Here is a 12,377-nt window from a genome sequence, read left to right as displayed (position 1 = left end):
GGAGGGAGGGAGGGAGGGAGGGAGAGAGAGAGAGAGAGAGAGAGAGAGAGAGAGAGAGAGAGAGAGAGAGAGAGAGAGAGAAAGAAGGAAAACACAACTTGAAACTGGAAAACATGTGGAGAGACAAAGCTCCACAGAGAAAATAATGTTGAGACAGATGCTTAAAAAACGGCCTGGAGCAGCTCCGCTTACCCGGCTACCACAAGGGTGGAGTTCTGTAGAACTCGTAGACAGGAGAGCTAAAGAGTAAGTGGACAAACACCCCTCCTGCAGGACTTCAAGGAAGACTGAAAACTTGTCTGAAGAGTGCTGAGAGAGGTAGCCTGCCATGGGCAGGCAGCAGCTGAGAAGCCTTCTTCTTATGACGATGGTAACTCCTCCTTGCTGGTCCTCAGAGCAGGTCTGTCCAGACAGCCAACCTCCCTGAGAAGGCTTCCATCCTGAGTCTGTCAGAGATCACCCTGGTACACAGCTTGTCTTCTTTTGATTTCAGTGTGCATAGGCAGAGATTGATTGAATAGCCAACTATGATGGGAGCTTAACAGATCTGCTTCATTCATTCATTCATTCATTCATTCTTCTATGTGGAATTGATGTTGGAGCAGGTTTTTGTGGCTGGTGGCAAATATTTTACCACTGACCTGCCCCCCTCCTAACCCCTAACCCTAGATTGTCTTACTAAACCTACTTTTAATCAACTAGACACAGCATTTAAGTATTACAGTGTTCAGACATAAATGCATACACTGAGTGTGTGTGCTTGTAAGTGTGTGCAGGCAGGCATGGGTAATGCACAGCAGACATTTCCATACTTAACGATTTTAAAAAAAACTGGCTAAAAGAACAACAACTTGAATTGAGAGCCAACCAGGCAGTTTTCCTGAGCGTGTACAGACATAGGAAATAGTTTTCTTACCAGAAGGAATCACTTGGAAGCTTTTAAGCCAGTCTCTGCTCCAGGCTCAGATTTCCTCTTTGGTCCTTTGATGAACAACTCATATGGAGACTGAACGGCTTGGGCCTGGTTTGAATTTAAGCTGTTGCTGACTTTAGTGGAAAACTTTCATAAACTCAGCTCAGGCTTTCTGGGCCTTCTTCCTCCTCCCAGCCACTGCTGACCAAGTTTTGATGTATTCTTGGACAAGAGACAGGGGAGAGGAGCTGGGCAGCCACTGGATGCAGAAAGAAGTGAAGCAGGAGTGAGACTTTCTGCAGCTGCCTGGAGATGCACGTCTTTGGGGAAGAGTCATGCAAGGAGTAATGCCACGTGAATGCCATGCCCTCACACATTTAGGGGCCAAGTTTTTTTTTTTTTCTTTATTTCTAGAGTGAACTAAGAGCTTAATTTAAAAGAAAGACCCGCCCTCAAAACAGGGCCCAATTTTGCTGGTCACTTGAGAATAGTGTCTTGTATGGGTTTCTCCTTCTCCTTGGTGAAACAGAAATGCCCAGAACATTTTGTTCAGGAGCCTGTGTTGCCTTCAGATTATGTCTTGAGAAACAAGAGCCTTGGAATCAGTCCTGCCTGGATGAGGAGCCCAGCTTTAGACCAGAGTTACTGGAATTTTGGTAGGCATTGTACGGATGCAAAGAGACGATTTTCCCGTTTGTGCTGTGTTCCTCCTCTCTGACCCTAGGCTTTTGGTGATAACTTAGCAAATTCCCCTACTCCTATGTAACTCAAAAACAAGTGTGTCCAGTCCAAGAATGAGGTTCCAAGAAGCTCTCTGGGGTTTGTGGGGCCCATGGCAAAATACTCTGTGTGCCTCACTCTCAGAATATTTACTCAGACACACTGAAAGCTAAGTGAATCCCCGGAGCAGTTCTGAAGGGAAGAATGTCACCAAAGGCAGGAGTGTAAGGAATGCATGTGAAAAGGGGACATCCTGTTCAGACTAAGGATGACGGTGCAGGGAGGGTGACACTCCCAGGACTCCTCTCTGGAGGCTCCTGAATTACACTCAGCAACTTCACTGCAATAGACCCAGGGGACTCCTTGTTCAGGCCATCCAGATTGGCCAAGAGCTCCAGGAGTGGCTCTGCTGGAGCTCCCTTTTCTCATGCAAGGAGAGAGTGTCCATTTCAGGAGGCCCCTTTGCCCTTTTGCATCTTTTAAAAGCTTGCTTTAAGTAAGCCACGGGGACTAAACTCACTTGGGGTAAATCTGAAGAATACTTAGTATTCATTTCCAATTTTTTTTTAAAAAAAAAGCAACAAAGATACATCTATTTAAAATGAGAAGGCTGTGCCTACATAGCTCCAGCTTCATCTTGAACATTGGCTAAAGGCACAGAATAATGTGTCCACTCTCGAAAACTGTTGACTAAGCAACCAGATGAAGCACAGAACTGTGATTTCCTCTAGCCTATCCAGGCTGACACTGAGCTTAGTTCTAGCAACCCTCTTGCCTCTTGAATGCCAGGCACTGAGTCTAGCTGATGTTTAGACTTAGTATAGAAAAAATTATCTCATGGATCTTGGCCTCCAGAATGTAGGAGAAAAGACTAGATGAGTTTTTTTTTTTAATTTTGTTGATTGACAGGGTCTCTCTATTGCCCTGGCTGGCATGGACCTCACCATGTAGACCAGGCTGACCTGGAACTTGTATAAAGCTCCTGCCTCTGCCTTCCACATGACAGGACTACAGGAAAGCCTGTCTACTGCATCAGGCTATGCTTTGGTAGTTGCAAGCCACTGTATTGCAGTCATTGGGCTATTTAGGTTATTGAAACAATGGAGTCTAAGATATTGGAATTTCCCAAGGAATCTCATGGTGACAAAGGAAAAGGTGAAGGCCTGGTCACAACCTGAGGGGAAGATTGTCTCATGGGGAAAGAGACTTACAGCTCATCAGACTGGAACTGAGACAGTGATGTTGGGCGAGACCACACAGTGACCAGGACAGCTCACTTATACATCCAATCACCTCTATTTAAAGCTAAACCTCATACTCACGTCTCTGAAATGGACTAGGTCAGTCTTGTTTGTTCCCCTTCCCAATGTGGCTACCTTAGGTAAATCACTGGTATTTGTTTAATTGGTTTATTGAGGATGGGTAGCCAAGCATAACTTCTTTAGAGCATACACAGCCCAGACTCTGGTAACACTAACATCTACCCAGTTCTTTTTCCCATACAAGGTAGCTAGTGGCCATTAGTTCCCTACTGTAGAATGTGGGTACTGCTGAGGATCTTAACAATGGCTACAGTCACCTGGTTAAAAGTGTTTCTTGCCTGATAGAATACAAATGACAACTTGTCTTTGTCATTCTGAGGTTTTCTGCACCTGAAATGTATAACACAGGTGCATGACAAATATACTATAGGAACTTAGTTTCCTGCTACAGCCATTGTCTTTGCTATGTCAGGAAAGCACTGAGGAGTTGCTTCTAAAGATAGTGGCTGTCAAGACCCCACTATTTCTTGATGCTGAGTATACAAACACAGTGGTCATTTCCCTTGTGAGAAACTAGTGTATCCTCCTAGTGTTGGACGATAGTATGCTATCCCAAGCACACAAAACCTAAAGTCATACCCCCTTAAGGGAGAGAGAGTGGCATTTAAGCTGGGAAGGCCACCCAGATGAAAAGCAGGAGGCTGAAAGAAATGAGCTATTTAAAAGTCATTCTGATATGGCCTGTTCCCCAAACAATTCAACTCAGGGGCACAGCTATTGTTGCTTGGTGGCAAAACATTTTTACTATAGTGCCCTGAGCCCCTTGGATCAGTAACAGGCATATCTATTCCTCAGAATGTGGGCAAAAATGATTCTGCTCTCTGACCCTTAGTGAGCTGAACTCTAACTGCAGAGACGCTTGTTTACATTGGGAGTTTGTAGCACCGATCATGGTCTGTCACCTACAGAGATGAAATTTTCCATGTGTGGTCTACCTCATCACCAGCCACTGATACCATTCTACTCTGCTTCTTTTGGAAATTGGAAACTGTCTTTTGGGTTCCTGACATGCATGGCTTACTGAAATTGATCAAATGCTCAAAGAGAAACCCTCAGACCTCGTGAAGTGATGAAGTATGGACTTACTAGAGATGCCAGGCAGAATAAAGCTGTCAGAGAAACTGCAAATCGGCAAAAGGATGAAAGCCCCTGAACCCTGTTCACATCTGCCACATATTTGACGCCACGTTCTTGCCAAGGCTTGAAAACCCAGACTGGGGTGACCAGAGCTCCTCAGGGTTCTGGGGTCCAGTAGAATGCAGAGGTGAAGAGACTGAGGTGAACATAGGCAGCAGACTCTGAGTTCCTATTTCCAGGTACAGACTGGGTGTGAGAGGTGAGGTGGCCAAGTGGATGCAACGATCCCAAGGACTGTCTGGATACAGACAGAGGGGGCTATAGAGTATCACGGTGACACCTGCAAATTATGCTTGCTTGCTGGCTACATTGCCAGCTAGCTCCTGTTCAGAAGGATTCATATCTTGGAGCTCTTTGTAGCTCATTTAGGGTTCTGAGTTCTAAGCTGCATGAAAGCAGTCCACATTTATGGGAAGAAGTGTGGCCAAAAGATTTTGATATGATTTTGATTCCCACATTCCAGGTTACACTGAAAATGGGCCATTTATAGGAAGTATAAACTTTTGTTTAGAGTACATCAGGAGGAGCTTGGTAGTGGACCCCATCCACTTGCTTGGCCCATGTCTCCATCCCCAGTGCCCAACTCTAGGAAGAGTGATGATGTACTTTCAGTTTATTTACCTCCCTCCTCATTCTTCCGGACTTTGCCATTTAATTCAAATGTGACCGTCTCTTGGTGACTTTCTAATTTAGGTTAGTTGTTCCTTTCCCACCTCTCTGAGCATCACCACAAGACAAGGTTCAAGGAGAATCAATTTGTCCAATTTCCTACTAAACTGTTTTAGTCAGTGTTCTATTGCTGTGAAGAGCCACATGATCATGACAACTCTTATAAAGTATAGCATTTAATTGGGGCTGGCTTACAGGTTCAGAGGTTTAGTCCATTATCATCATGGCAGGAATCCTGGTGGCATGCAGGCAGACACGGTGCTGGAGAAGGAGCTTGAGAGTTCTACCCTGGATCTGCAGGCAGCAAGAAGAGAGAGAGAGAAAGAGAGAGGGGGGGGGGTACTGGGCCTGGCTTGAACATTGAAACTCCAAAGTTCACCTCCAGTGACATACTTCCTCCAACAAGGCCACACATACTCCAATAAACCACACCTCCTAATGCCTGTCAAGTACTGTCACTACTAATGACCAAGTATTCAAATGTATGAACCTTAGGGACCCCTCCTGTCTCTCCCCTTGCTCACAGCCTGGCATATGGTAATGATTCTATAACTCTTGAGTGAGGAAATGACATTTGTATATAGTATACTTATTGATGATATTGACCTTGACTGTCATCGTCAGGAAGTTGTGTAGACCGTATATAATGGATATATAAGATGGAAAATTAACAAAGCCTCAGTTTCATGCACCAACATTAAAACAAACAAACAAAGCAGACAGGGGCCTTCCATGCAAACATGAAGACCCAGGTTTGGATCCTCAGAACCCACATTAAAAACTCAGTTGTACCTACTCTATAACTTCAGTGCTGAAGGGCAGGTACAAGTAGGTTTCTGGAATTCATTGACAACCAGTTTAGCTAATTGATAAGCTCCAGGTTCAACAAGAGACCCTGTCTTAAAAGAAAAACCAAATGTAAAGTAATTGAGGATGATGCCCAAGATTGACCTCTAGCCTCGACCATGCATATGGATGCACATGTGCATACATTCAAATGATGTTATAAGCACACTCATAAGCAACTGCCCTCCCCAACACACACACACACACACCACAAGGTCTCAGCTGATGTTTTAAGATTTCAGTTGTTAGGACACTTACTGCTCTTCCAGAAGACCTACGTTAGTTCCCAGTTCCCAGCAACCACGTCAAGTGGTTGACGACCCAACGTTCTGTAACTCCAGCCCCAGGACAATGCCCTCTTTTGGCTTCTGTGGACATCTGCACTCGCGTGCACATACCTGCACATAATAACAAATAAAATGAGTATTTTAAAAAATTTTGTTGCTATGTGCAAAGTTATCCCTTAGTGTTTGTGGCAAATGGTTCCAGGACATACCATGGATATCAGAATTTATGAATGTTCCAATCCATAATACAAAATGGCATGGAGTTTGAATATAACCTAAAAATATCCACTGGTACATTTTGAATCAACTCTAGATTACTTTATATGCCTAAGACAGCATGAGTGCTTTGTAAATAGGTACCATCTGTATTGTGTAGGCAATAATGACACTCCCCACGTCTCTACATTGAGTAAAGGTGGATTTTCTTTCAGTTTCTTGATCCATAGGTGATTGAATAGACAAGCTTGTAATCTGCAAATATGGAAGACCAACTGTATTATCCTGGGGAGGTGAAACCAGCAAAACCAGAGGAGCACAAGTCAACTATGAATTAGCCATGGTCATCTTGGACAATACATGCTCCATGCTGGATCCATTTAGACCAATCCAGTCAAATCTATCCCAGGATAAATAAAGACAAGTAAGAGGAGACGGAGCATGACAGGCCCAGGTGTGACATGGGCTCAGCCACGTTTCTTCCACTTTTGTGAGTTTAGCTGGGGTTATGTGATTTGCTCTAGACCACAGATTGCAATTGAAAGTGACAGAATCACTTCTGAGCCAAAGTAAGAAAAAGTAGACTTGATCTCCAAGCACTCACTTCTTGCTTTGGTGACCAAGGAGGACTCACATTGAAGAGACAAGAAGAAGACTGAAGTAGCTTAGGTGACTGGATCACTACACGGAGAGTAACCATCTTGGGAAGTTGCCCTAAACTATAGTAGTGCTTACATGTATGAAAAACTGAATGTTTGTTATCAGTAGCCGGACCTTTGGGGAGGTAGGTAGTATGGAGCAGCTGAGGTAGAACATTTTCCTAAACTGCTCTCTTGCATACTTATGAAGTAAGACTTCTATACAGCTTCAGGAGCATAGAGCCAGTTGCTGTCTCTTCTGCTTCACTGCAGGTAATCAGGACACACTTCCACATGAGGGGCTAAGCAACCTGGCAGACTGAGAGGCACAGGGTCACTTCAGGGAGCAGCTTGTGGAAAATTCAGAGTAGAGGCACTGACATATGGTCTATGAACATCTGTGCTTCTTCCTCACACAGATTCCTGAATTATAGTCTCACAAATCACTTATCAGACGGCACAGACAGGATGATGGGGGAAGGTGAGCTGGAGACCCCCACATTTAACACTTCATGATGTTTTATCATAGATCTGTAGAAGACCATCCCCCAGTTACACCATCATTTGACCTTTAACTCCTGTTAATTATGTGTGTTTTATTATCTGCTTAAAGACCAGAAATTCTTATTTGCACAGTAATTGTTTTGTGGCCAGCATCCTGGATATGTCCTTTCTGAATGTGCACTGGTAAGCATTTGCAGTCCACAATTTTCTGATTCAAAAGCTAGACCCCTGATAGAGCTGAGTATCCAATATATATTTTTGGATGGACAAGTTTATTATAATACCTCACCTTAGAACCAACATTTAGTATGCACTAACCTCAGCTAAACAAAGCAATTGCCCTTTAAGTAAACAATGACTTGCTTGTATAGGTATGGCCTCATCAGAAATATTCTAGAATTTTTCTTCAGAAATAAGTAATTATTATACCTAGAAATAAAAATGAGTTTGATTTGCAAACTACCATAAGAACACACAACCCCGCCCCCTCTCTTTCCCTTTCCTTCCCTCTCTTTCTCTCATTCTCCCTCTCATTCTCCCTGTAGCCCCAAGAGGCTTTTCCTATTAAAAATTTCAGCTCTGCTTCTTATCACCTTTGCCCTCTTCTCCGTTCTGACTTTAAATTCAGGAGACGGTTTCCCTGGGGACTATAGATCGTCCTGCCATGTGATCTGGCCTAAAGGCTAGTATGACAGAGCGAAACAAAGGAGACGCTAACCTTGTCTTTCCTCCACCACATGCCAGCTCCCCACTGAACACCAGGGCCTTGCAAGGAGTGAGTCTGGGATCCTGAATGCTTCAGAGTCTCTGACTCAATCACCAGCAGGAATATTTTTGAACTGGGAAAGGGGCAGGGAAGCAGCAACATTCCTGCCATTTACAGGGGCTGCCAAGGAATGTATGTGTTCTAAATGGTATTGGTTTTATCTTTTCTTGCTTCAGAATTAATATTAGGTCATTGTGGAAAAAAATTTTAAAAAATCAAATTTAAAAAGAACAGAAAAATCATTTTCAATACCAGTCATACAGATATTGCTATTACCATGTTACATTTTTAAAGTTATATTTGTTCTTATTTTATGTGTAGGAGCGTTTGCCTACATGTATGTACAGCCACCAAATGAATGACTGGTGCCCGAGGAGACCAGAGGAGGGCATTGGGCTCCAGGAACTGAAATTATAGATGGTTGTGCCCACTGTGTAGGTCCTGGGAACTGAAGTCAAATCCTCTGCAAGAAAATACTTATGACTGCTGAGCTGTTTCTCCTGTCCCAGCAATATTATTTTTATTACTTTTGTGTATGTGCATTCTTCTGTTGTGAGTTTATGTCTTTTGTTTGCAGGCGCCTGCAGAATCTGGAAGGGGCTGCTGAATGCCCCAGCCTCTTGCGCACAGGTGCCTGCAGAAGCAATTGCTGGGTGTCTGCAGAAGCTGGAAGGAGGTGCAAGCTGCCCTGGAGCTGGGGTGCTGAGAACAGAACTTGAGAAGAGCAAGAAGCGCTCTTCATCACTAAACCATCTCTCCACTTGCTTTGAAATATTTCTCTGAATTTCTTTCTCTGAATAAATGTATAGCACAGGTACCAGTAATGATATATATTTACTATTAATAATCACTAATTTTAAGTTAAAATTTTTCCTCAGGATATACCTACACAAATACATTTATTTATATAGAAACATAATCAAGAAAATATCTTCTTACCTTGCTCAAGGGTAAACAGTGTGGCACCTCACAGTTGGAAGAGATAAATAGACCAAAGTGGGCCCTCAACTTTCAGGTCTCTGATGTTGCCACTTGCTGAGCTGACAGAGGGACTCTTTGAGACAATTTAAGGAAATTCAGCACTTACCTGGGTTGTTCACTGTACAGCTGAAATGCTGTTTTTCCAGATTTACTGGATTTTTGGTGAACTTTCTGGAAGCCCTAAGGAATAACTGCCTGCACCACTAAGGAAGCAGGAGAAAAGAGCAGAACAGGATCCCCTACTCGACAGCTTCTCAGTGCAGGGACCGAACTGCTGAACCTCCGACCTGAGCCTCAAGAAGACAACCCAGAAGACAGGAAGAAAAAGCAAACCGGTCCAGGTGAACTTAAGGTGCATTTCAAAGGGTAAGGTGCTTTGTTGTTTGTGTAAATTCCATGGAGTTGGTTTTTAAAGTGTTCATGCTATTTCTGTTACCTCCCAATACAGAATTATCAGTAGCACTTGAGAACATTCTTACAGTAACGTAACCATAGTAGTGCAGAAGCTGACTACCTGGCTATATAGCTGGCTCTAGCAAGCTGCCGGTTAAGGTTCCACCCTCCGATTCTCACTCCTGGCTGTTGGCATGTTTCCATAAAGAAAGGAGGCAAAGTTCTCAGACGGATCTCATTTCCTTGTCCCCATTTCAGTTGGAAGAAGAGGCCTTCTGCAGAGAGACACGAGCATGTCTGGACTGCTGCCTGAGGGTCATCCATCTCTAGATGGAAAAATATCTGGGTTTTCAGATTCAGTGTTGAGAAGCCTGGGACCATTACTACAGCACTGACAGGCAACTCTGTCTGATCTATGGACCACCTAACACTTCCTTCTCGTCCTTAGGTGGATGACATACTCCAGATATTGTGTGACAGTGGACTTTGGGCCAAAGCTAAGTATTACTTGGGGATTAAGATGAATGAGGCTGGAAGAGTCACATTTAACAGGCTTAGGGAGCATTGAAATATTGCTGAGGTCTGCCCACCATTGGAGGCATTTAGACTGGACTTGATGTAAGCACATTTCCTCGTTCCCATCAGTACCCATATTCTCACCAGAGAAGTAAGTGCTACTTTAACTTTTCAAGGAATTTGTAGTTTGAAGTCAAGTGGTTTCATAACCAAAATCTGAGGTATCTGTTATTTAGCTTAGTGACAGAATGGCAGGCAGCAATGAAGCCAGCGGTTTCTCAGGCATCGGCAGAACAGTAAAATTGTTGCTTGCAATAACTTGGGAGCCTGACCGTGCCCATACTGAGAGTGTTAATTTGAGGAAAGTGCTGGAATTAGAATGAGTGTGTAGTGATTTAGCAAGGGCTTGACAAGAGGCAAAACGGGGAGGGGCAAGACATGGCTAATTTTCAAGCAGAGATTGAGAGCCTCGTGAGAAAATGGAACTGTGATTGTCCTTATTTCTAGTTTTGTCATTTACAAGGGTGGATACTACTTTAGATAATATGTCTGCAAGGTATTTTACGATCTGAACATGTAATAGGTTTTTTTTTTCTTTTTAAATAAATGCCCATTGATGAACAGCTGGGATGTTTCCATGTTTTGCTATGACTAAAAATCCAATATGCTGGTATTAAACCTTTCTTCACTTGTCTGATTATTTTCTTATACTATATTATTATTAGACCTAAGCACGGGATTAAATAATACAGACATTTCTGTATTGTTTCTGTATTTTGCCTGATTACCCTTAACTAATTTGTATTGTGTTGTACACATACATGTATGTATGTGCACATATAGAAAGGCTGGGAGGGATATCATATGTCCTGCTCTATTACCTGTCACATTAGCTCCTTAAGACAGAGTCTGTCTTTAACTTGGAGCTAGCCTGGCAGTCCTCGTACTTCACCACCCAGACTTCTGGGGCTGTAGGACTATGCACAGCCATATGAGGCTTTTCTTGTATGGATCCTGGAGGTTAGATTCAGGTACTCTTTAAGAGTGAGTACTCTTACCTGCTGAGCTTTCTGCACCCCCCCCAACTCAGTTTTAAGTTGTTTTAAAATTCTACTAGCCTAGCATCAACATCAGAGCCATTGCCACTATTTTTCATTTTTTTCTAAAAAGTAGATTAGCAAAAGTTATGCCGTCAGTCTGGAGAGATGACACAGTGGGGAACTTGCTTTCTGTACAGACCTGACAACCTGAGTTTGGTCTCCAGAATCAATAAAGGTAGAAGAGACTCCACAAAACGGTGTATGGCATGTGGCTTCTGCTGCTGCTGCTGCTGCTGCTGCTCCTCTTCCTCCTCCTCCTCCTCTTCTTCCTCTCTCCCTCTCTCCCTTCCTCCCTCCCTCCCCCCCCCCTCTCTCTCTCTCTCACACACACACACACACACACACACACACCACAGGCACGCACACTTTCTAAAGTTATGATGGCCTACTGTTGCCTAGTTTTCCTCTCACTCTTAGTGAAGTCTAAGATGATACCACACATTTAGCCATATATAGCCTGATGTTTTTTGTTTTTGTTTTTTGAGGTATCTGTCTTATTTATCTGTAAGGACTCTGGGGGCAGTTCTATGTTATGTTTGTTTTTCTGGCATTAATAGTTTGAAGTATCTTAGTTTAGGTAAGGACATAATCACCCTAGGTGCATCCCTTCAGAGTGACGGTATGCTGTCACTTTCTCTCAGGTTGTTATTTGCCTTCTAAACTGGATTAAAATGGTAGGTTGGTAAATTTTGTCCATTTTCCTTAGGATTTCAAACTTTCTTACCAAATTTTTCCTGCTCTAAGGTATAGACTACCCAAAGTTATAGAAACATGCTTCCTTGTGTTCATTTTATGATTTCACTGTCTGCAGGAGCACGGTGCATTGCTCACTTCATTTAAATGGTGTTCCACAGCCACACATTGGGAAAACCATGCTTGTTAGCTTTATGTCACTGGAATATACCATCTGGAGACATAAATTTGTAAGGAACAAAGTTTTATTTTTGGTTCATCATTCAGAGGTTTTGCTCTATGGCCATGTGACCCTATCACTTTGGGCTTCTGGGTTATCCCAGAAAATGTTGGAGGAAGCTGCTTGCATGATGGCACCCAAGAGGAAAGAAGAGCCTGAGGTTCTAACAGCCCATCTAAGGGCACACATCCAATGTCCTAATATCCTCCCCCTAGCACCCATACCTTAAGGGACCCACCACCCCACAATTGTAGGCTTGTGACCACACCTGTAACACAAATGTCTAGAAAATCTTCTTGGCGATATAAGTTAAGGATGGTCTCAAAATGGTTTGGACCCTGTAGGACACTGATAAAAAAGGAGGAGTGGACTTTTAAACTTACGTCATAGATCTAAGAAAGGACCAGGACTGGAGAGAAATCTAATGGTTAAGAGCACATACAGCTCTTATACGTG

This window comes from Grammomys surdaster, unplaced genomic scaffold (genome assembly GCF_004785775.1).
Source record: "Grammomys surdaster isolate TR1022 unplaced genomic scaffold, NIH_TR_1.0 126298, whole genome shotgun sequence".
Lineage (NCBI taxonomy): Eukaryota > Metazoa > Chordata > Mammalia > Rodentia > Muridae > Grammomys > Grammomys surdaster.
The sequence above is the reverse complement of the archived record's forward strand: the minus strand, read 5'-3'. Positions refer to the sequence as shown.